Source organism: Protopterus annectens, chromosome 3.part1 (assembly GCF_019279795.1).
Source record: "Protopterus annectens isolate FY-2018-M chromosome 3.part1, PAN1.0, whole genome shotgun sequence".
NCBI classification, from domain to species: domain Eukaryota; kingdom Metazoa; phylum Chordata; order Ceratodontiformes; family Protopteridae; genus Protopterus; species Protopterus annectens.
Window position 1 is genome coordinate 50,797,550 of NC_056732.1, and position 24,846 is coordinate 50,822,395.

At 42.3% G+C, this 24,846-nt stretch overlaps 1 protein-coding gene across 4 annotated transcripts in view; it reads right to left on the reverse strand.

Moving 5' to 3' along the window:
* Nucleotides 1-24,846, reverse strand: part of RAD54B (RAD54 homolog B) — a 1,676,581-nt gene that overhangs the window by 450,880 nt on the left and 1,200,855 nt on the right. The gene's annotated exons all lie outside the window — the stretch shown is intronic.

The window sequence follows — 24,846 nt, forward strand, 5'->3', positions numbered from 1 at the left end:
CAGCCAGATTACCTTGTTCAAATGGAGCAAATGTTAGCTCTCTAACACAACATTAAGATCCCAAGGAGGAAACACTGGTTTTCTTGGAGGCCTCTTATGCAGCACTCCTTTCAAAAACATTTTCACATGAGACTGCAGTGAAAGAGGGGGATCCATGGGCAGACATACTGAAATGGCAAATTAACACTGATGGAGGAGTATAAAAGGCCAAAAGACAGTAACTCACTCAAATACTGTAAAACCAGAGAAACTGTAACCATGACAGGGTGCTGGTTATGTAGTTTGCACCATGTAGAAAATCTGATTTTCTAGCAGCAGCTTTTTTGCCTACATTAGTACCTGCTGTATGTCCTCATTAAATAGATACTTAAAAGAAATTAAGTCCTCGTCATCTAGGCAGTCGGATGAAGTTCATTGGGGTCAGGGTGAAAACACCCCTGATATTGTGTAAGTAGATCCAGTCTATGAGAAGGATTGTGCTAATTGCCACTGGCCATTTCCGAAAGAAGGGAGAAAGTACAACTGTGAAAATCTTACCATAACAGTAGATGTCCTTCTCTTCACTATTGCAGTATTCTTCACTAAAGGGATTCCATGCCAAGGATAGCCCAGCATCCGGTCAGTATATCAAAGCCATAGGATTGCATCAACTTCATACGTAGTGCATATGCTCCTCACTCAAGGTGTAAACATAAAGGTGACACACATACTAAATACACCTCAGATCTAAAAAGTCCCAGGAAGAACAACAGTCCTAGGAAGTAGGAGGAGCATGTGCATCCATCAGGAGAAAAAGGAATAGAGTAGAGTAGAGCAGAAACAGTGAAGAGAAGGACCTCTACTGGTAGGGTAGGGTTTTACACAACTGTACTAGGTCCTTCCATACCACTGTTGCAGTATTCTTTAGCAGAAACAGTGAAGAGAAGGACCTCTACTGGGGTAGGGTAAGGTTTTACACAACTGTACTAGGTCCATCCATACCACTGTTGCAGTATTCTTTACATAAGGGAGAGTACAAAAGCTCAAGAGGAAACCTGGGAGGAGAAAGGCACAGAAGATCACTCAAGAAACCCATGCAGGACAGTTCTGAAAAAGCAGTCTCTTTCCCAGGAAACAACATCCAATTTGTAATGCTTAGTAAAGGTATGGACAGAAGTCCAAGTAGCAGCCTCAAGGATAGAATTGGTATTCAATCCTTAGAAAAAAGCACCAGAGGAAGCTACGGGCCTGGTAGAATGAGCCTTTGCAGAGGCAGAAAGGCTTTTCCCATGAAAGGAATAACAAAAATAAATGGCCTTAGAGATCCATGAAGAAATGATTTGCTTAGAAACAGCCAAACCTGGAGATCTGGGATGAAAGGAAATAAAAAGCTGCTCAGACTTGCAAATGGTCTTAGACTTATCTAAATATTTGAGCTGTCTATGCAAATTCAAGGTGTGTAGAATTTTCACTAGAAGTGTACGGAGAAGGAAAAAAAGGAGGGTAAATTAATAGACTAATTAAGATATAATTCATTAATAACCTTTGGCATAAAAGAAGGATTAGTACAAAGAGACAACCTGTCCCTATGAAAAACTAAAAAAGGAGGAATAGCCTTAAGAACCTGGAGATCAGACCCTCTTAACTGATGTAAGGGCCAAAAGCAGTCTTTTAAATACAATGTTTTAAGGAAGTTGAAGCTGCAGGCTCAAAAGGAGCCTGAGTCAATTTTTCTCAAAGGTCCCAGGAAGGTGGGATAGGCTTCCTGGGAGGTCTGATATCAAGATAGCCTTTAAGAAATTGCTTGACTCAAACCTAGAGGCCAGAGGAGGAGTTAACGTCAGATGAGTAGAAATAGCTGAAAGGTGAGCTTTAACAGAAGAATATGCTAACCCAACATCGAGCAATTCACACAAACAAGAGAGAACCAGAGGGATCTCCACAGAAAGTGGATCTTGGACATGAGCATGGCACCAAACAGAAAATCTCTTCCATTTGGAGATGTAGGATTTCCTGGACTCCTGCAGAACCCTAAGCGTGTCCTCAGAAAAATGGTGCCTAAAACGGATCAAATCCATATCACCCACAATGTCAGTGGAAGAGTGAACAAGTGAGGATAGATGAGAAACACCTTGTCTTGTGTGAGTAGGCCCACCATGTGAGGTAACTTGTGGTGATTGCCCTTGGCTAGGTGCAGAAGAAGGGGGAACCAATGCTGTTGGAGTCAAAAGGTAGTCAACAACAAGATTTTGGGGGAGTACTGCTCTATCCTGGGCAGAACCCTCAGATCAGAGGAGGGAAGGTGTAGAGAAACATCTCTTTCCAAGAAAAGTATATGGCGTCCACCTTTCAGGCCACAGGACTTGAGACTCTGGTGCAAAAAAAAGAGAAAGTTGCCTGTTCAAAGGTAGGCAAAAAGATTTACTTGAGGAGTATCCCACTGATTTACAATGCCCAGAAATGCATTTATGTGAAGCTTTGGCCTGCTCAAACAGCTAGCCTGCAAAGGAAATAGGACTGTGCCCCCCGCCCCCTTGCTTGTTGATGTATCATCACTTTTGGTATTGTCTGTGAAGATTTTGAGAGGGCCTGAGAAAAGTCTGAAGGGCGAAAAGGAGAGCTTGCATCTCCTTGAAACTGGTGTGGTCTAACATCTGATGAGGGGACCAGAGACGCTGGACCTTGAGGGGACTGAAAGAAACTCACCATCCTACGTTTGAGGCATCCAAAATAAGTTCCTGAGAGGGCACTGGGAACTGAAAAGGAAGTCCCGGGTTGAGCGACAGCTGATGAATCCACCAATGAAGTTTCAGAAGGACTAGAAAATCTAGAAAATGACAGTGTTGGAGCCATACTGGCTTCAGGAACGTCTGAAGTTTTCTCATGTGAAGCCTGGATAGAGGTAGCATAGGAATTGTGGGCGCCATGAATCCCAGTGCTCTCAGAAACTCCCTGGTTCTAAGTGAAGCTCGAGGAAGAAGGGACTGAAAAAAGGTGAGAAAAGAAAAAGCTTTGGAAGGAGGCAAGGCAGCATGCATAGGGGTAGTCTGTAGCCTGTAGCCAAGAAACACATGATCCTGAGAAGGAGCCAGGACCGACTTCTGGAAGTTTATAGTAAACCCCAAGCTTTGCAAGGGGCAAACAGTATAGTGGAGGTACAGAAGCAAGGTCTCAGGGGAGAAAACCTGAATAAGATGATCATCCAGCTAAGAAAAAATCGAAACCCGCCCAATCCTGCAAAAAAGCAATTGCAGGAGGGAGACATTTGGTGAAAACTCTTGGGGCAGTAAAAAGGCCGAAGGGCAAAGCACAGAATTAAAAATGCAAGGAAGAAACAAAGAAACGCAAAAAACTCCTGAAAAGAGGTTGAATTGGGATGTGAAGATAAGCATCCTTGAGATCCAGAGTCTCCAGGAAAGCCTGGGGAAAAAGAAGAGGAAATATGGGATAATAGAAAGGAAGGGATGCTCAGAAAGTTGTTAAGCTGAAAAAAGTCCAGAATGGGTCTCCAACTGCATTCCTTCCTGGGAACCAAAAGCACAGCTTGTATGGTGTCTTGTGTCAGAATGCTCCGAAGTAGTTCTGGAAAGAAAGGAAACTGTTCCTGAGGAGGTTAAGACATGCCTAGAAAAGGAGGAAGGGATTTCTACACCATAAAGTATGGATGATAGACAGAAACCAAGAGTCTTGAGTGATTCGTAACCAGTTGGAAAGGGACAGGAAAAGGTGAAGAGATGAGGGAACCTGCTTCAGGAAAGAGGGAAGCAAACAGTCACACAGAAGCTGGCTTGTTATGAAAAGGAGGTTTATGAGAAGCTGTAGTCGGAGTAGACTTAACCAGAAGAGCCCGCCTAGAACCCTTCTTACCACCTTTGGGAGGGGGGAGAGGCTGTCTGCTAACAAAAGCAGATTTACATGGATAACTCCTCTGGAAAATAGAAATAGGGGGAACAAAGATAAGCTTCAATTCCTGCAAGGCCTTCCACTTATCCTGTAGAGACTTAAAAGCTCAGCAGCCGCAGAACCAAACAGGTTCTTATTATCAAGAGGACCATCCAGCAGTTTAGCGTTAATATCAGGAGGCAAAGGCTTGAGATGAACCCAACAGCAACATCTCAAACAGAACCAAAAGCAGCAGGACTAGAGGAGGCATCAGCTGCATCGTAACTACATTCAACAGAGCGGCAGGCTACTTGAGAAGTACAGCCCAGTAAAGAGAAGGCCAAGGTCTTCCATTCAGAATCAGGAAGGTCTGAGACAACCTGGGAATCCTGTGAAAGAAGGGCCAAAACATACCTGCTCACATGGGTCTGGTAGTTAATAGTCTGAAGGAAGTAGTTTAGTAAAAGGCAAAAGCTAAGAGGGTTTGCCAGAAGAGACAGACGCAACAGAAAGGTCAGCAGACGGACATTTCTAGAGAAACTTGCACTCACTCAGGCACCTTATAAAATCTGTCAGGCTTCTTAGGGGCCAGAGGTTGAGAATCTGGGGCCACAGAAGTTGCTGAAAAGGTATCCAAAAGGGCAGGCAAGACAGGCGGAACAGTAGAGGGATTAGGAAACTCCACCTGGAGGAGCTCATAATACCTTTTTTTTTGAATGTCAGAAACTTGAGACCAGTCCCATTAAAAAAAAATTCCGTCATTCAAGAAATAGTGTCCTCAAAGGAGAGTTATTCAAAGGGAGAGTCAGGGCTAATAGAATTTCCCTCCTAAGAGCCATAATCCAAAGGAGAAGGAATTTGAGAGCAATATGCCAGAGACACTTCCTTAAAATTCAAGTCCTCTTCAGAGGAATCCTTCTCTCTGGGCCTCTTGAGTGGTGTAAAGACTTCATGATGAGGCTTCAAGGTCATCAATCCATGAAATAACCCCTGGGTAAAACCCTGCCATTCATGCTCGAGATCTTTAGGAGCAGGAGAAATATGCTTGCTTTTTTGTTTTTCCCTTTTGAGGGACATCTTCTCTCAACATCGTACGAGGTTCAGACCCTTGTAGAAAAGAAGAAACAGCAATAGAACACTTATCTGAAACAGCTCGCTAACCAGCACAGGAGGAGGAGTGTTCAGACCGATGGTCAACGATGGCGTTTGGACTGGCAGCAAAGAAGTTCTGAGGTATGTACGTCCATACATATGTCAGCTTTATCCCTACACCTTGAGCAGGGAGCATACGTGTGACATACGACATCTACAAAATTATAAGGCTTTGGTATACTGGCTGGATGTCGGGCAATTGGCAGAGAATCCCTTTAGTGAAAAACACTGCAACAGTGATATGGAAGGACATCCACCGTTTCCTGGGCCAGAAGGGAGTCACCACAATGATTGTGGGGGATTCCTTAACCTTCAGAAGTACCCTGGATATCACTGGAAAGGGAGAAAAAAGCACACAGGAACATTCTATCCAAGGAAAGGAAAAGGTATTTACCTTGCAGGCCTTCTTACATTGGAGTCCTGGAGCAGAATTTTGCCAGCTGATTACGTTTAGAAGAGGCAGAGAGGTCTAACTTGAGGAACTCTCCACAGATGGATGAAATCTTGAAAGATCCTCAATCTAGTTTTCATTCATGAGGGCCTGTCTTTGAACTGCTTAACTTGTCTGTCTCACAAATTTGCTCTGATGGAATTTAGGATGCCTGTAGAGTGAGAATGTGCTATGAGGCTATATCCCGAGCTAACATGGATAGCCTGCAAAGGAGGTATGACCTGGTTCCCCCTTACTTTTATGATGCACCACATGATTGTGGTATTGTCTATAACAACTTGAAGAGGTCCAGGAGATCAAAGATGATTCAGAGTTAAGTGCCTTGATTACAGCAAGCATCTCTTATGTCTATGTGCTAGTATCTGTCCTTGGCACCCTGAACAGCTTGCACTTTTATCCCTCCTGAAACTGCTCCCCAAGCAAAGTCAGGTGAGTCTATGGTGATTTGCTGCTTTGAAGCAGGGGAGGAGAAGGGGAGTCTTGAATTTAGGGATATTTGCTGTCTCCACCAAGTGATTTATCTTCTGACATGTACCAGAATTGGGATTTGAAACGATTATATATGTCTTTGCTGGGAACAAACAGACTTCTGATATCACTGTATTTTTCAAATGTGGAGTCTTGTCAGAGGTATTATGACAACAATAGATGCCATGAGACTGACAGTCTTGAGGTACTCCCTTGCAGAGAATGAAGTACGAGTGGAAAGCCCTAGAAATAGATCCAGATATAGATATATATTCCTCTGGAAGAAAATCTCTTTCAACTGAGGTGTTTAGCAGCAGACACCCTAGGAATGCAATCCTGTGTGATGGAGTAAAAAAGAAAACAACTTTTGGATGTTTTCTTGTAATCTTGGCTTATGTAAGAGATCTCTCACCCAAGACAAAGGTTCTTGACACTTTGAAAAAGACTCTGCAAAGATAAGCAAGTCATCTAAATACAGAAAAAATGCAGACACCCTGTAGCCTGCAATGAGCTATAACCAGACCTAGACACTTTGTGAACACTCTTGGTGCAGCGGATAGCCCAATGGGTAAAGCAGAGAACTGATAATGTAATCCAAACACAAAAAACCTTAAGACACACCTAAAATCTGGAAGAATAGGGATGTGATGACAAGCATATTTGAAATCTAGTGTTACCAGGAAACTTAAAGGCGGAAGAAGAGATAAGAGGTTGTTAAGTAACAGCATTTTGAACTTGGTTATATTACTCCCTGTGGCACATATGTTGAACGCCTGGGGAAATAGAAGACTCTGGTTTTGTGGATAAGGAATTACTCCCTGAAAGAACGGAATTTCCTCCCATGGATATCTGTAACACTGATGAATGTGCTTCAGAATCCATTTGTCAGAAACTTTCTGTTGCCAAAGATTTCCAATTTTCTGGAAGGGAAAGGGGACTGCCATGAGGGGTGGGTTGGGGGGCATGGTCCCTTAAATAGTCATTCTGACTTGTTTGACTGTCCTTTGTTTTTTGGGAGGATCCAGACTTCTTTCAGGAATCCCCCTGCCATTGCTTCTTAAACATCTGCTTACTAGCATTTTGCTGAGACTACTTTGTTTCTTGTCAAAACTGGATGAGGGGTAACGAATTCCTTGGAAAATTTGGAAAAGGACGGCTGAAAAATCTGAGACACTCACTGAATCAGCTTACCCTTCCTATCGCATTTTCTGATGAGCACTTCAGCAGACAGAGGAAAAACAAAAGCTCTATCTAAAGGAGAATTTAAAATATCATTTTCACATCTCCTGGGAGGCTCTGAGAATGCAGCCAGGCAAACCTCCTCAAGACAGTACCAGAGGAACAGTGCTGTAAGAAGTATCAACAGAGGGATACAGTCTGTAAACAATGAGGTGTGACCAAGTCATGGTATAAATTAAAGCAGATGTTTTCTCATAAGAAGAAACTGCAGACAAAACTCCTCATACTTTCAGAATTAGTCAGAATAACTTATCATATGAGCCTGATCATTCAAAATTCTGAAAATCAAAGTTGCATAAGTATACACTTTTGTCCCATACTTATCAATAATTTTATCATCCTTGTCAGAAAGTGCATGACTGAAATTAACTAAATGTTATCAGCAGTAGGATTAACTAAAGCTATAGCTGCTGGGTCAGGTTTGGGATGAGAGTATAACAATTTAAAAAACTGAGAAACTTTATGCACTCTATCTGCATATTTAGGGGCAGCAGGCTGACTATCAGGAAAATTGCAGGCAGTGGCACACACATCTTCCAATGATGGCAGCGTATTTTCTGGAAATTCCATTTGTAAAAGCTCATGCACTTTCTGAGGGACTGAGAAACCTCAATTATTTTCCCACTGAAAACACTAACACATTCTGTAAAGAGTCTCAGAAAAAAATAAGTCATCACAGGGAGAATCAGATACCATGCTATCCTCTGAAGCTGAGGAGAAAACCCTGCATATGTCCCTTCATCTTCCTGTCCAGACTCAGAAACTTGAATGTCTTCAGGAAAAGAGGTATACCTTTTTTCTTTTACCAGAAAACACCTTACAAGAAGTACTGAATGCACTCTGACAGACACCGTAAACTACTTCTGTCTAAGGAAATTTGAGGAGAAGCAGACACATGCTTAGTTTTATGCTTCTTTTTGAAGGGAAAAGTGGAGTCACCAGGGTTGTTAATAGCAGCTGCTTCTCCAGGGATGGGCTCAGCATACTGACTAAACAGGGAAGCTGTCCCTTGCCCACTGAGGGGTCCTCAATAGCCATAGAGAACATGGCTAACCCCAGATCCATAGTGGCTGTAGGTGCTACACCAGACAGATCTGGAACAAAAGATGAGTGGTCTGAAGAACCAGCTTTGGCCACAGCAGAGTCACCCACCTACTGCTGAGGCAAACTGCTAGCCTGATATGGTGGCAAAGGCTGCTTGATTAATGTTTTCTTTTTGTGTCTGGAAGAAGGACTGACCATGGGACTGATAGTTTGTTTCATAGTTAAGTAGAAAATGGTGCCTCTTTCCAAGAGAAAACAAGCAGCACAAAGCAGTAAAAATTTTAAGTTGTAAAAAGTCACTTCTCCCCACTAAATACACGGTGAAATGCACTTTAATAAATGTTGCCAGCCCCCAAAATATAAAACACAATTTTTCTAGAGAAAAAAATTGTTTTAAATTTATTTTTTTAACAAATTTTAAAATGAAAGGAAAAAGTGTGCTCCTGTATAAAAGTACAGTTAGGTCTCAAAACTGTCCATTAAAATACAAACTGCTGGAAGAAAAACAACTTTCCTACCTCTTTCCTAACTAGGAAAGTACAATTAGACAATAAATATTTAAATGTGGAAGATTTTTCCCCAAAGGCAACTTATTTGTACAGCAATTAAACAGCACAAGCTGATCACCAGTCCTTGATGTGGCAAGGAATGCATTTTGTGTATTAAAGTTGACAAGAATAGCTTTTGGAACCTCACTGGCTTCCTTTGGACATTTTTGACCACATTGTGCATTTGTTTCTCTTGGTTTTTCGTTTCTGCAGTGTAGTCCGCATTTGATTTGGCTACCACCAATTCATGCAGATTCAACCTCCGTTTAATATTTCATCCGAAGGACTTGAAAACTGCATCAACATGTTCCACAAAACTGCAATGTCCTTTTCTTGATTTATCACATAGAAAATAATATAATCTACAAATAAAGCCAAATTTTCTTGATTGCCATACCAACTGTATCAGTGAAATTCTGAGTTACTTATTTGCTTTGCCAATGGCTCCAAATATACAGCAAATTAACAAAAATGCGATAGAGCAGAACTTTGCCTGATTCACCTGTTCAAACACAACTTATCAAAGGGGAACCTGCTCCATTTTAATTCTTGCCTCAGATCCTTCAGATATATCCACCTAATTAACCTTATTGTTGTTTCAGAGAATGCAAATGTCTTCATTGCCCTACTCATAAAATCTAAACTTAATCTGTTGAATGCTTTCTTTGCATCAAGACCGAACAAAACATTGGTATTTGGTTACATTCTGTTTCTCTCTGGATTATCATTATTCTATTCATTTTGTTAAATGTTTGCCCCCCATCACAAAACCACATTCATCCATATCTATTAATTATGGCAACACCTTTGCCATTTTTTTACTTAGTACAGACATAAACACTTTACAATTATGGTTTAAAATTGAAATGGATCTGTATGTCGCTGGTCAGACATGTTTTATCCCTTTTGGGTAGCACCACCACCACAGCCTTCTTCCAGGATGTTGGGGCTTTCCCTCATTTTAAAACAGTAGCAAACAAAATCTTCCAGATCTTTGTCGCTTTCTTCCCTCCTAACTTCCATCGGAATGCCATCTGTACCCGGAGACTTCCCTCCAGATTATATATGCATCAACATTTTAAATCATCTTCCCCTAGCATATCTATTAATTGTTACGCCTCATCTTCCTCTAACCTTGGCATAATTATGTCGTCCATAAATATTTTCATGGTGCTCTTTCTTGGTTTCCACATTCCTCTGCTTTATTCAAATATTAATAACATTTCAAAATATTTGTAATACCTCTGAAGAATCTCTGGTTACCTTTCTTGTCATATACTCCCCAGGTTTGGCAACAACCCTCTCTGTTTCCGAAGTCTTGTGCTAACAGTTTTTGTTATCAAAACTAGTTGTTTAGCAGCAATCGTTTTACACTCATATTATCTAAATCCTCCTTTATCTTCCCTTTAGCACTCTGCAGTTGGTCCTGTTGTTGTTCACCGAGATCCCCCTTTTTCTACAATACTTTAGCTTTTGTCAGGCTCTCTAAATAATCCACATTATTTCTTAACCATTAATGTTTCTCTGTTATTTCTATCTTATTTTAAACTCCATTTTCATTTTATCCCACTCACTATCTATCCTTTCTGAAAAAAAAATCTGTTTTCCCTAATAACTCTCAAATAGTTTCCACAACCCATTGCCTGAATTCTATTTTTAACAGGTAAATCGGAAAGCACCATTATCTTATTTTTACTTCACTACCCTGCATTTATATCCTAGTTTTTTTTCAGTGCAAGATCTGAAATAGTTATGCGATGCTCATCAAAGCTTTAAGTTAAATGCGCATGTTCCAGTCTATCTCAGTTATTGTACCTTGGAAAATAATATATAAATTCTGCCCAAGTTCTTACTACTAAATTAATGTTTTTGATATAAAATGTTGTCAGAACCTTCTTCATAAATCTACCCTCTTTTGTTATACTTTCCCTTCTAGGTACCCCTGATACATTCATACTATTGCAAATAAACTTCCAGTTCCCAGCTGAAAGTAATATTCCTTGACAAAAGCTGATTATTTCTACCAAAACGTCCTTAAGCACCATAACATTTATTTTGTTGTTGAATATTAACACACCAGTGTAACCCTCCTCCCTTGATGAATAGACCCTGACTGACACAAACCTACCTTTACCGTCACCATCGGATCTCCACCACAAACCTCTTACTCTCCTTTTCCTTTTTCCCTGACATTCCGTGGAATGTCCATCATGAAATCCTTTCTTTGTCAAATTCACATGCCCATTTCTATCCAGATGGAACTCCAGCACATGGTTGCCAGATTTCTGATGGGCCAGGTATGGACAAAAAAGAAAAAAAAAAAAGGTCTTTAATGTGAAAAAAATGAGACCACAATAAATCATTTCAAAACTTTTCCCACCTTTAATGTGACCTATAACCTGTACAATTCAGTTGAAAAATAAACAAATCTGTTAGGTGAGAAAATATAAAAAACATACAATAAGCTGGTTGCATAAGTGTGCACACCCTTAAACTAATATACTTTGTTGAAGCACCTCTGGATTTAATTACAGCATTCAGTCTTCTTGGGTAAGCACCTGTCATCAATTAAAGAGACTCTGATTAGCCCCAAATAAAAAACAGCTGTCCTAGTACGATTTTTCTGACATTTACTCAGTTACCTACTACAGCAAAAGCCATGGTTCGCAGACAGCTTACAAAGCATCAAAGGGATCTCATTGCTGATAAGTATCAGTCAGGAGAAGGGCACAAAAAAAATTTCCACAGCATTGGACATACAATGGAATACAGTGAAGACAGTCATCAAAAAGTGGAGAAAATATGGGACAACAGTGACGTTGCAAAGAACTAGACGTCCCTCCAAAATTGATGAAAAGACGAGATGAAAACTGGTCAGGCAGGCTGCCAAGAGACCTACAGCAACACTGAAGGAGCTGCAGGAATTTCTGGCAAGTGCTGGTTGTGTACTACATGTGACAACAATCTTCTATATTCTCCATATGTTTGGACTATCGGGCAGAGTTGCAAAACAGAAGCCTTTTCTTACACAGAAAAACATGCAGGCCCGACTAAAATTTGTAAAACGATGCATCGTCTTCCAAAAGCACATGGGAAAATGTGTTATAGTCTGAAGAGACCAAGGTTGAACTTTTTAGCCACAATTCCAAAAGGTACGTTTGGCGCAAAATAAGAAGTTATGTACCTACCATAACGTTCCATGTTAGTTGTCTTCTTCTCGCCTTCTTTCTTGCTGGATGGGGTTCGGAGCCGATCCTCGGCTCCGACTCGGCACACTAAAAAGCTCGAGAGCTAATTCCACCGGCTCGAGGCTCCCCTATATCCCACAATGCTAGGCGGTAACTACTCAGATCTCGTTTGGTAGCTATACCAAGCAATACTAGTCTGCAATATGGAATAACAAGATTCGGAATAAGAAACACAAAACAATTCCTGTCGGTCTGTCCAGGCTTGGGGGAAGGAGGGAGGGACGCAAGAAAGAAGGCGAGAAGAAGACAACTAACATGGAACGTTATGGTAGGTACATAACTTCTTAATGTTAAGTTGTCAATCTCGCCTTCATTCTTGCTGGATGGGACCGCGTCCCTAGCACCTTATCCAGGGTGGCCTATCGGAACAGACTCTTGAGAACAGTGGAACCAAAATTGGCACGGCTTCTAGAAACCATGTCCAATTTGTAATGTGAAATGAATGTATGAGGAGAAGCCCATGTAGCTGCTGCACAGATTGAGTCTATTGGTAACCTGTCCTGAAAGGCAATGGATGTAGCTAATGCCCTGGTTGAATGAGCTCTAGGTCTTGAGGGTAATTTTTGATGTCTGATCTCATAGATGAAGGTAATTGTAGAAGTTAACCATCTAGACAGAGACACTTTGGTAACTGGAAGGCCTAGCCTTCCTTCCGCATATGACAGAAACAATTGATCAGATTTCCTGAGATGTTTAGTTCTGTCTAAGTAATATCTCAGTTGGCAATGAACATCCAAAAAATGCAGCTTTTGCTCTGATCTATTTGAATAATTAGGGAAAAAGACGGGGAGATCAATAACCTGGTTTAGGTTAACTTGAGAGGAGACTTTTGGCAAAAAGGAGGGGTTCGTCCGGAGAGATACTCTGTCTTTGTGAAAAAGTAGGTAAGGAGGACGACTGCAGAGGGCTTGTAATTCTGAAACTCTTTTCGCTGAAGTAATGGCCACCAGAAAAAGTGTCTTCCAGGAAAGCAACTTCAGAGAACATGAAGCCGCTGGTTCAAAGGGGGGAAGAATCAAAGACGCCAGAACCAAGTTTAAATCCCATTGAGGTGGAGGGTCTTTGATCAGAGGTTTGAGGAGAAATACACCTCTTAGAAAGGCCTTACAGAGCTTGTGAGCCATTATGCTGGATTCTGAAACCCCGACATGAAAATTAGAAATGGCAGCCAACTGAACTCTGATGGTTGACGCAGAAGATCCTAAGTGAAAAAGTTCCGCCAGGAAGTCTAAAATGGATTGGATAGATGCAGTAAAGGGATAAATCTTCCGGGTAGAGGATTTATGAGAGGCTATCAATATATCTCTGACCGAGCGAGATATTGAGGGAAGCCTGGCTAAGGTAGGAATTGGAGAAACCATGCTGTGAGGTTTAGGGAAGACAGAGATTGGTGCAGCTGACCCGACTGATGGGTAATCAGGTCTGGTACTGGGTCCAGATGCCAAGGCTGCTCCAAAAGGTAACGATGAAGAAAGGGGAACCATATCTGTCGAGACCAGTAAGGGGCAATGAGGATCATGGTCACTCTCAACGCGATGGCTTTCTGAATTAGACGAGGTATCAATGGAAAGGGGGGAAAAGCATACAGAAGTCCCTGGGGCCAATTGTGGACTAGAGCGTCTCTGGTGGGTTGGCCTGGTAACGGGAAAAGCGTGAAGAAGTCTTGACACTTGCTGTTTTGGGGAGTAGCAAAAAGATCGCAGCAAGGATGACCCCATCTTAGAAATACCTCCTCTAGAATTGACGTCTTTAGAGACCACTCGTGTGGCATGAGAATTGCTCTGCTCAATCTGTCTGCAATGACGTTGGATTTCCCGGGGATGTGCGTCGCTGTCAGAAAACGTTGAGAGGAGATCGCCCATTGCCAAAGTCTGAGTGCTTCTCGACATAAAGGGTATGACCTGGTTCCGCCTTGTTTGTTGATGTACCACACCACGGACATGTTGTCCGTCTGAATTGCAATAGTCCCTATGGGAAGAGAGTCGTGTAGGGCTTGCAACGCTAGAAGCACCGCTCTCATCTCTAGGACATTTATGTGCAAGTGGCACTCGAATGGTTGCCATGTGCCCTGGACTGTCCTGCCCTGATAATGCCCCCCCCACCCGATCAGGGAGGCATCTGTTGTCAACGTGGCAACTGGAGGGGGGAGAGAGAAGGGTCTTCCTTGGAGAAGTTGAGGTGACGTGACCCACCAAGATAGCTGGTTTCTGCATACTTGAGTGATCAGTATGGAATGGGACATCGGGAGTCGCTGAAAGGACCATTGGGTGAAGAGCATCCACTGGAGGATTCTCATGTAAAAGCGAGCTAAGGGAAGAAGAGGAATAGCTGCCGCCATGAGTCCCAATACTTTTAACACCAGTCTGACTTTGACTTTGACCAAATTCAAAAGTAGAGAAACTTGGTTTCGAATGTCTAAAACCCTCTGCTCTGTGAGCGTTGCCGAAAGAGTCTGCGTATCTAATTTGGCGCCTATGAAAGTAATAGACTGACAAGGCGACAAGACAGATTTTTCGAAATTTATTGATATGCCTAGAGCTTGACAGGTTTGCACGGTGAAATTTCTGGATAGTAAAAGCTGATGCCTGGTGGTGGCTGTAAGGAGCCAATCGTCCAGATATGGAAACACTTGGAATCCGTGGCGCCTCAAGTGAGCCGTGACCACTGCCATGCATTTGGTGAACACTCGGGGGGCTGTAGTGAGACCAAAGGGCAGGGCTCTGAACTGATAGTGACTGGCTCCTAGCCTGAAGCGGAGATATCTCCTGGAGCGCCGGTTCATTTTGATGTGATAGTACGCGTCCTGAAGATCTATAGAGCACATCCAATTGTCCTGACCCAAGAAGGGTAGGATGGACTGTAGCGTGACCATCCGGAATTTTGTTTTTTTGACAAACTTGTTTAAACGACTGAGATCTAGAATGGGTCTCCAGTCCCCTGTTTTTTTTGGTACCAAAAAGAATTTGGAGTAGATTCCGGATCCTTGCTGGTCTGCTGGGACTGGCTGGATGACTCTTTTTAATAGTAGCTTTGAAATTTCCAAAGCTGCTTGTTCCCTTAGACCGGGTGGAACATCTGCAAGGGATTTTTTTGATTGAGATGGGACGTGAATAAAGGGAATTTTGTAACCCTCGGATATGATCGACTGTACCCATTTGTCTTGAGTTAGGGAAAGCCAGGCTTCTGGGTACAGCGATAATCTTCCCCCGACTGCCTCCGAAGGCGGACAGCCGGGCAGCCCCTCAGGGGTGCTGAAAGGGTTTGTCAGAGAACATTTCTCTGCTACCCTGGTTTTGCGGACCTCCTCTGCCTCTGGGGCGGCGTCGATTATTGTTCCCCCCTCTGCCTCTAGAGGGGAAACGACCTTGTGCGTCAGATGAGACTCCCTGAGATTGTTTGCGAAACCACATCTTTCCTCCCCTCTGACCCTTGGGATAGGGTCTAGAAGGGGTGGAAAAACGGACTCCTACGGCAGAGAGAGTCTTACCTTCCACCTCGCACCTGGTCAATGTATCCTTCACCTGTGGGCCAAACAAAGATGATCCGTCAAAGGGGGAGTTGGTGAAGGACGCCTTGAAAGGGTCCGCAAAATTACACAGCCGCATCCAGGCGTGCCTTCGTAATGCAATGCCTGTGCCTGCAGATCTACTCGCTCCATCTGCTGCGTATGAAACCAACCGCATGGAAGAGTTCACTATTGAATTTAGGGTAGCCAACTGGGAGTTCATAGTGTCTTTGAACCCCTCAGCTGTAGGATCCTTCATCAATTCACCCATATCCTTGAGCAAATCTCTTTGGAGACGGGTGAAATGGCATAAGTAGTTCAGCGACGCATAGAAAAGGTCGCTGACGAAAACATCCGCTTGCCGTACTCTGTCCATGGTCCTAGAATCTTTATTAGAGGAAGGACAGGAACAGAAGGATCAGCTAGTTCCTTCTTTGTGGCCGCAGCCACCACCATAGCATCAACCGGGACACCTTTGGAAAGAAATTGCTTGTCTGAAGGAGCCGTGATGAATTTGGATGGTCTCCTCGGGGTAGGTTCCACTGAGTCAGGAGCCGTCCACGCCTTCCTTGACACCACTTCCATAAGGGAGTCAAAGGGAGGGGACACCCAGGAGGTAGAAGGGCGAGAACCAAACGCCTCAAGATACACCGACTCATCCTCCGAAGGGTTTAGGGCTGGCCAATTTCCCCTCTGTTTGAGAATCTCTAGGATGTCTGCAAAGGAGACATCTTCAGAGGGGGAACGTGGGGACCCTTCGGATTCCTCCAAGTCAGTGTCAGAGGTGATAGACTCAGGGGAGTCAATGTGCTTCCTCTTGCACTGCCTCTTCCTAGGGGGATCTCCAGCAGGGTCAGGAGAGACCTCGGAAGAGGAGGAAATTCCCAATGGGGAAACTTGAGGAGTTGGTTCTCTACGGTGTAAAACAAGGGGGTGAGCAGAAATCTCCGCAGGCACTGTAGAAGGAGGAGCTGAAACAACCAACTGCGGGGCAGAACTCGGTTCTAGCACGCTCCGCATGACCTCGAAGGCATCCCTGTCAGGCAAGGTCCGAGGCCCTCGCTCCGAAGAGACAAGAACCCCTCCCGGCACCGACAGAGACGGCTCCGAAGCCGATGTCGGAGCCGAACTCACCAGCGCCGAAGCTCCGAGAGGGAGAACGGGGTCGGACAAGGGTCCGATGCCACTCGCCCCCTCGGAGCCGACGATGGAAGCCCGGCGCCGAGATCCCTCCAAAGAGGAGATCGGAGCGGACGACGGAGCCGAATACGATGGTATCGGATCCGACGCACCGACAGTGATAGGTCCAACAAGCTTCGGCTCCGAACTCGAAGGAGTCGGAGGAGGAATATATTGAGGGACTGGAATAGCCAAAGACTGATGAGTCGGGCTATGGAGCATTTGGGCTAGTGCCTCGGACTTAAGAAGTCTACTCACCACCCTCTGTAAGTCATGGTCTGACAACCTGGAAGACCGAGAGGAATGTGATTTATGGCTCCGTTCCGAAAGGAGAGGAGATCCCGGTGCCGAATGTATGGAACCAACAGAAGGAGACCTGGATCTCTTCCTATAAGATGGCTCCGATACTGGTATCGGAGCCGATGGGGATTTACTCTTTTCGGCTCCAGCCGGAGCCGAAGTGATAGTAAAGGTAGATCCAGAAGGGGATCTTGACCTCTTTTTTGCATGTGGCTCCGATGGTATCGGAGCCGATGAAGCCTTAATAGCCTCGGCTCCAGCCGGAGCCGAGGTAATAGTCTTTGGCCCAAGAACATCGGCTCCAGCCGGAGCCGATGTCGGGACCTGTTTAGCCACCTGTACAGTCGACTCAAAGGCAGGAGTCGACTGTTTCGGAGCCCTAGAAGGTTTGCCCGAACTGGACTGAGTCGGGGGACCTTCAGGTTTCAACAAACCTCGAAGGATAAGTTTGTTTTTACGCTCCTGCAGGACTCGAGGGCTGAAGCCATGACATACAGCACATGAGTCCTGCAGGTGCACAGGCCCCAGGCAATAGACACAAGAAGTGTGACCGTCTGTCAGAGACATTTTCTGACAGCACGAATCACACTTCTTGAAGCCTGAGACCTTTTCCTTCGACATAGAGAAAATGTCTAACACAATGCACACACACAGACACACTCTAAGTAAAATATTATTTAGTCAAAAAATAAAGGCTATGTAACAAAAACACACACACTCAAGCCCTAAAGTAGAAAAAACTTTAGTCACTAGAAGTGGGAAGGGGAGGGCCAAAGGCCTAAGAAGGGGAGAAGGGGAATAAAAAACAATAAATACTCGACAAAAAAGGAAGGAGTCGAGAATCTATAGAAAGAAAAACACTAACAGGGGCTAAATCTATAAAAATAAAAGATTTTTTTAAGCACCAATATAAAGTTTTTAAACTAACCTGCCTGAGCCGGTAGAGAAGCACCTCGTCAGCTATAGCGGCAAACGAGATCTGGGTAGTTACCGCCTAGCATTGTGGGATATAGGGGAGCCTCGAGCCGGTGGAATTAGCTCTCGAGCTTTTTAGTGTGCCGAGTCGGAGCCGAGGATCGGCTCCGAACCCCATCCAGCAAGAATGAAGGCGAGATTGACAACTTAACATCAATACTTAGCATCACCAAAATTACACCATCCCCATGGTGAAGGATGGTGGTGGGAGTATCATGCTTTGGGGTTACTTTTCTTCAGCTGGATCTGGGGCTTTAGTCAAAGTGGAGGGAATTATGAACAGCTCCATATACCAGTCACTTTTGGCCCAAAACCTTCAGGCGTCTGCTAGAAAGCTGAATATGAAGAGAAATTTCACCTTTCAACATGACAATGACACCAGGCATAAATCCAAATCAACAAAAGAATGGCTTTGCCAGAAGAAAATTAAAGTTTTGGAATGGCCCAGCCAGAGCCCAGACCTAAATCCAATAGAAAATCTGTGGGGTGAGCTGAAGAGGGCTGTACACAAGAGATGCCCTCGTAATCTGACAGATTTGGAGTGCTTTTGCAAGGAAGAGTGGGCAAATATTGCTAAGTCAAGATGGGCCATGCTGATAAACTCCTACCCAAGAAGAACGAATGCTATAATTAAATCAAAAGGTGCTTCAACAAAGTATTAGTTTAAGGGCGTGCACAGTTATGTAACCAGCTTATTGCACTTTTTTATATTTTTTCCCCTAACAGATTTGCTTGTTTTTCAATTGAATTGTACAGGTTATAGGTCACATTAAAGGTGGGAAGAGGTTTGAAATGATTTATTGTGGTCTCATTTTCATATCACAAAAAATTGGCATTTTAACAGAGGTATGTAAAGTTTTTATATTCACTGTATTCCAAGTGTAATAATTATGAATGGAAAAACAAGAACAATAAGGTACTAGGCAAGCAAATATGCATTTCTTCTGCAGAAATGAAAGATATTTAAGTTACTGCGATAAGTGACACTGAAGCCAACGTGGTGAAAAAAGATATTCTATAAAAAAGTTGCAATGAAATGTAAAAGATGCTTGAAAGGACAGCTGTGATTTCACCACAGGGGAAAGACAAGGAACGGAAGAAAGATGGACAGGATAATGACGCAAACACTATGGCTATTACTTCTAGAAGAAGAAGAAGAATTTATAAGGCAGATTTTTTTTTTTCTGGCGATGGGGCTGTATCTGAAGATTACAAATCTTGTTTAATACTTAAAGTGAAAAAGGCTAATGGCAATGTCAAAATTACTGCAGAAGTATCTGTAGAAAACTGCTATTTACTATCTCTGATATCACCATACTGCGAAGAAAAGGGAGTACTCTGAGACATGGTGATCTCAATATCACTGGATGTTAAGTCCCCATTTTTACACATTCAGTCTCACTATTCTGGGACTTGAACTTATGACTCTTGGAATTCAAAAATGTTAGATATTAAAACATATGAATGTTATCTATGCTGTATTATAAAATAATGAAAGTATATGCACGTGGCCTTAAAGCAATGTGGTAACACGTAGCATTGTAACTGTGAACAAATACAACCTTACAACTGAGAAACAGATTGAAAAGCTTAACAAACTGAAATGTAAAATATGTTTCTTGAGTGGTTGTGCCCTTTTGTCCTGTTGATGTGGGATTCCTACCATCAAGTCCCCCAAACTAAATATACTCTAAAGTTGCATTAATACCACTATCATTTCGGAGGCTGTCTGACCTTGGAAATAAAATAGAATATTGCATTAAGAGGGGTGAGGTGGGTTGGTTACAATCACAACACCCCCTACAAAAACATCAGATAGAATTGCAGTGTGCAGTTATTTTTTGTCAGTGTTTCCAGGGATAAAGTGTAAGAATTTGCGATCTTCTATGTACAGCTATAAGCATCCCTACATATTTTGGCTTCAGGGAAAAACCTTCCAGCAACACTCTGATGAATCTATCTTGGACAAACTTAGGGAGGAGAAGTAAAACAGTTACGTGCCTCCATTAAGCTACGTGAGTTGAAGCAGGTAATCCATTCCAGTAAACCTCATGGGTTTAGTGGCTTTAGTGCTGAAAAATATAGGTACCTTGCAATAAGATTGGTCTTTACTAGAGTTTTGAAATGGCCTCCCTGGTGAGGATGATGATGATGGCTAGCTTCTCCAGTTGTTGTTTGGTGTCACTTCTCATTTCTCTCGTTCTTAAACCTGACAAAGATGCACAGCAGACAGAGTGTCAATGCCCTACAACACTCCAACTTCAAAGCAAAAATATTAAGCCAAGGCCATAGCCCACAGCAGTGAATCTGGTTTGTCACAATTTGTACATAAACAGTGGGATAGTTTTATACATGGTTATGACACGCCAACAACATGAGGGTGGGCCCATGACATACTGGCAAAAGAAAAAACAAGAATATTAATGTAGATGGTCATTTGATTAGGGTCATACTAGACAAAGCAACATTTTCATGTCAGTTGACATTCCCTTTTAGCACAATGGTGCTGATTGGGGCTTCTGCAGAACTATGAATTCTGAATCTAAAACCTGCACTTATTTCCATCTCTCATAGTTAATGCTTATGGCATTTTGTAAAAGGCCTTTCTCTTCAATGCTGCTGTAAGGCAATGACACACCAAGCTCCTCCTTCCTTTTCAATTTTCTTTAGAGTCAGTGATCTGCTGTATAAAATGTGAAGCTGAATTTAATCCTGTTTCTTTATCTTATGTTGTGCAATAGAGTTAACTGGCAGCCAGACAGAACCTATGTGGCTAGATCTACAAGTTCTACTTCTGAAAGCAAAAAAGTTACCAGTGGTGTACCACAGGACTCAGTGCTGTGACCTCTCCTGTCTGACGTTGACTTCTCAGACCTCTGGGCTAGCACTCCTGACCTATGATTATTTGTTTGCAGATGACTGCAAATTGGGTGATTTTTTTGTTGTTGTTGTTTTTGCTTTAGATCTTTCACTAACTAAAAACTGTTCCAGCATGGGTAAGACCATGTCAACCAGTGGTGAAAAATGCAGTACAATTCATTTTATTAAAAAAAAAAAAAAACTTATTCATGTTCTATAGGTCAAACATTCCTCCAGAGACTGCTGTAAAGGATCTAAGTACGGTTGGTGAGGATTCCTTGTCTTTCGATCATCTAGTAGTTTGGAAAGCCTTCTCTATTTGCTACATCTAATTTCAAAAGTGATCTTCTCTAGATCCAAAGAACTCTTAATTTCTCATTACTCACATCATATCAAGCACATTTTGGCATTTAAACATATGACTCAGCTTGAATAACCTCAGATTCCTTACTGAAAAGCTCAATGGTCTCAGGAGCACCAGCTCTCTGGACAGACTGAAAGCCCCTCTCTCTGTCCTCACGTTCTTATAGACTCCTCTCTGGGGTCTGTGTCTAGCCTTTTGTGCTCATCAACAACCTTAAATCACAAGTAAAGCTAATAGATGTAGCACATTTGAACTCTCCAAAATACTTGAGGCATTCTTTGTTAGGAAACTCCCATTTCTATTTTTCCGCAAAAGTACAAAATGTATAAATTCTTGTATCACGGTATACCATTTAAATATTGTTATAAATGTACTGCAAATGTTAACACTGGAGCTTTGCTCCACAGGCCTCCCCTGAAAATGGTTACATTTGGCTCAGTCGGACTCTTCCGATAAATAAATGTCAATAAATAAATAAATAGTAAGCTGAAGCCATATTTGTGGCACTCGGACTAGACTGAGCAGGAATTTACTGCTTGTTACACAACAGAAAACTCCCTACTGATGGCTCTCTATAAGTCTGCCTTGGTACCCCATAGGTACTGAGGTTACAGTTTATCAGTTTCATTGTTTTACTCAAACATATCATCTCCTTCATCATGTGACTTGGTACCCCATAGGTACTGAGGTTACAGTTTATCAGTTATAAGTCTGGCTTGGTACTCCAGATGTACTGAGGTTACAGTTTATCAGGTGCACCATTTTACTCGAACATATCTCCTTCATCATGTGACTTGGTACCCCATAGGTACTGAGGTTACAATTTATCAGTTATAAGTCTGCCTTGGTACCCCCCATAGGTACTGAGGTTACAGTTTATCACTTATAAGTCTGGCTTGGTATCCCAGAGGTACTGAGGTTACAGTTTATCAGTTATAAGTCAGGCTTGGTACCCCAGAGGTACTGACGTTACACAGTTTATCAGTTTCACTGTTTTACTGAAACATATCATCTCCTTCATCATGTACCTTGGTACCCCACAGGTACGGAGGTTACAGTTTATCAGTTTCACTGTTTTACTCGAACATTTCATCTCCATCATGCAGTTTAACAAACTCTCTGCCAAAGTGCTAGGAAGCTTTGGGCTAACATTTGCAAATTGGATTCATTTAGATGATATGATTCATAGAGGAGATGAAAAAGATTTCAATACTGGTCAAAGCAGTTACTTATTTACACCCACAGATACGGTACACCCTATTAAAAAGTTCTATTCTCAAGTTGTTTAGCTGCTTATATTTGACACTGAAAGCGGTCACAGACAGTGTACTGCAAAGTAAACAGTGGTGGCAGCGCAGTGGTTAGCATTCTTGTCTCACAGCAACAGGTTCTCCGGTTTGATACCTGGCTGGGGTACTTCTGTGCAGAGTCTGCATGTCCTCTCTTAGTTCACGTGGGTTTCCTCCTAATCAGGTCATTATTTAAAATATAACTTGACATTTTTCTGTTTGTCATTTTAACATTACTCAAATATAGCACTATAACATTATGGAATGTATATTCCTATGGATGGCAGTATCTTATTATTTAATACTCGGTTTGCTTGTTCCATAACAGAGTCAGAAATGTATATTGACTTTAAAATGTTTTCTTAAAATTGTTGGTGCATGTATACATCCCAAACACTAGGTTGTGCTATACCAATTTGCTTTGGTCTAACAGGGAGGAGTATAAAATGCAACTACAATCTGTTCTTCTTTTTTGCATCATTTTACTTTTGTATACCATTGAGAAAGGCTGTAAGGCCGAAACCGGTCTGGTTTAGTGACATATCTGCATATGTCACTTTGATGAATAAAGTTTTTGGGCTTACCATCTTCCTTGCTGGTCGTTTGTGGTTGCTTTCCTCCGGGTGCTCCAGTTTCCTCCTACCTTCCAAAGACATGCGTCTGGAGCATTCCTCCCCAGGCGTCTGCTGAAAATGGGCTTTTGTCCCAGTCAGACTTTCCCAGTAAACAAATGTTACATAAATAAGACAGTTCACATGTTGTGGTCATGTCCACAAAGCAACCTATTCAGGAACTAGGTGCAAACTGCAGTGACTTCTGCTTAGATTTGTCTTGGTTTCAAAAAAAAAAAAAAAAAAAAAAAAAAAAAGAGGAATGTCTTCTGTACGTCAGAACCTCTGGTGACACCAAGCCAGACTCTTTAACAGGTCACAAATAAATAAGCAAAGATGACGTATTACAGAGGACAAAGAAAGAAGGAAACAAGTACAGGATGAATGTAAAATTACTCTAGTGAATAAACATTTTTATGCTTTACTTTTACTCAAATGCTGAGGCAACGTGGACAAAAGGTATCTACGTATTCTAAATCGGTTTAACTTTATAATCTCGAATCACACTTGTGCGAGTATTCATATATTCGCATCTCAAACACGAAACTGGAAACAGCGACAGTTGTAAATGTTCGAAAAGCAGCAAATCGAACAGCCGATTCGCTGACTTTTGAACATAAATGTCGACAACAAAATTAGATAAAGTGTAATGCAGGGGGGCAAGCCCCCCTGCACCCCCCACACACCCCCTACTTTATTATTCTAACTCCGAGATCGCACTACAGCGGGGAAAGGAACCATTTCCAACTCCCCACTATAGTGCAATCTGCCCCAGAATGTCGAATGTGCAATGTGCGAATCTCACTGTGCATTCGCTCATTGCACATTCGAACCTTCTTCCGTTCGACATTTGCAAACCTTGCAAACTGTCTTTCGAACAATTGTCGGTCGCCCATGTGCAATATGCACATGTAAAGGTAAACCTTCTAAATCATATGCAAAACTATGACAACCTAAAAAGAAAACCTTGCTAGGAACAATCCTAAGAGAATGACAGACTGTCGTGGCAAAAATTATCTGTGCTGTTGCAAATAAGACTGCAGCCATTTTCTTACCTGTAAATTTTCCCATAAATAATAAGCTGTGTTGGTGTGGTTCATGAACAAAATTAAAGGGACAGTGAGCACCCTAAATGCTGTCAAGTGAAGGTCACATATATAATGAAATTTCATATGAAATAGAAATTAATAGTTCAGAGCTTTGGCTTAACGGTTAAGAAATGGGCACAAAATAATCAACAAAAGCTTTGTGCTTGAGAAAATAAAAAGAAATAATTGCAGAAAAATATAAAAGGATAAATGAACTGACTTAAGTGCGTCTATGTTATACTTCTTTCATAGCATTCTTGGAGACGCTTGTGTGTCACAATATAATCTCATTACCTGTCTTTGCAAAAGGTGACAGCTTCCTGTTTTTTTTTTCTTTTTTACTGAGGAAATCGATTTCTATAAATCCCAATATTATTACAGCCCTCTTTATCAGTTTATTCCACTTTCTGCTTACCTTGCTGTAATATGACATGCCAGCCCAATTTCTGTTTTTGTTAGATGCCTTTCCTACCTAATGACATGCTCAGTACAATTTCCGTTTTTGTTAGATACTTTTCCTACCTAATGACATGCTCAGTACAATTTCTGTTTTTGTTAGTTGCCTTTCCTACCTAATGACATGCCAGCCCAATTTCCGTTTTTGTTAGATGCCTTTCTGACCTAATGACATGCCAGCCCAATTTCCGTTTTTGTTAGATGGCTTT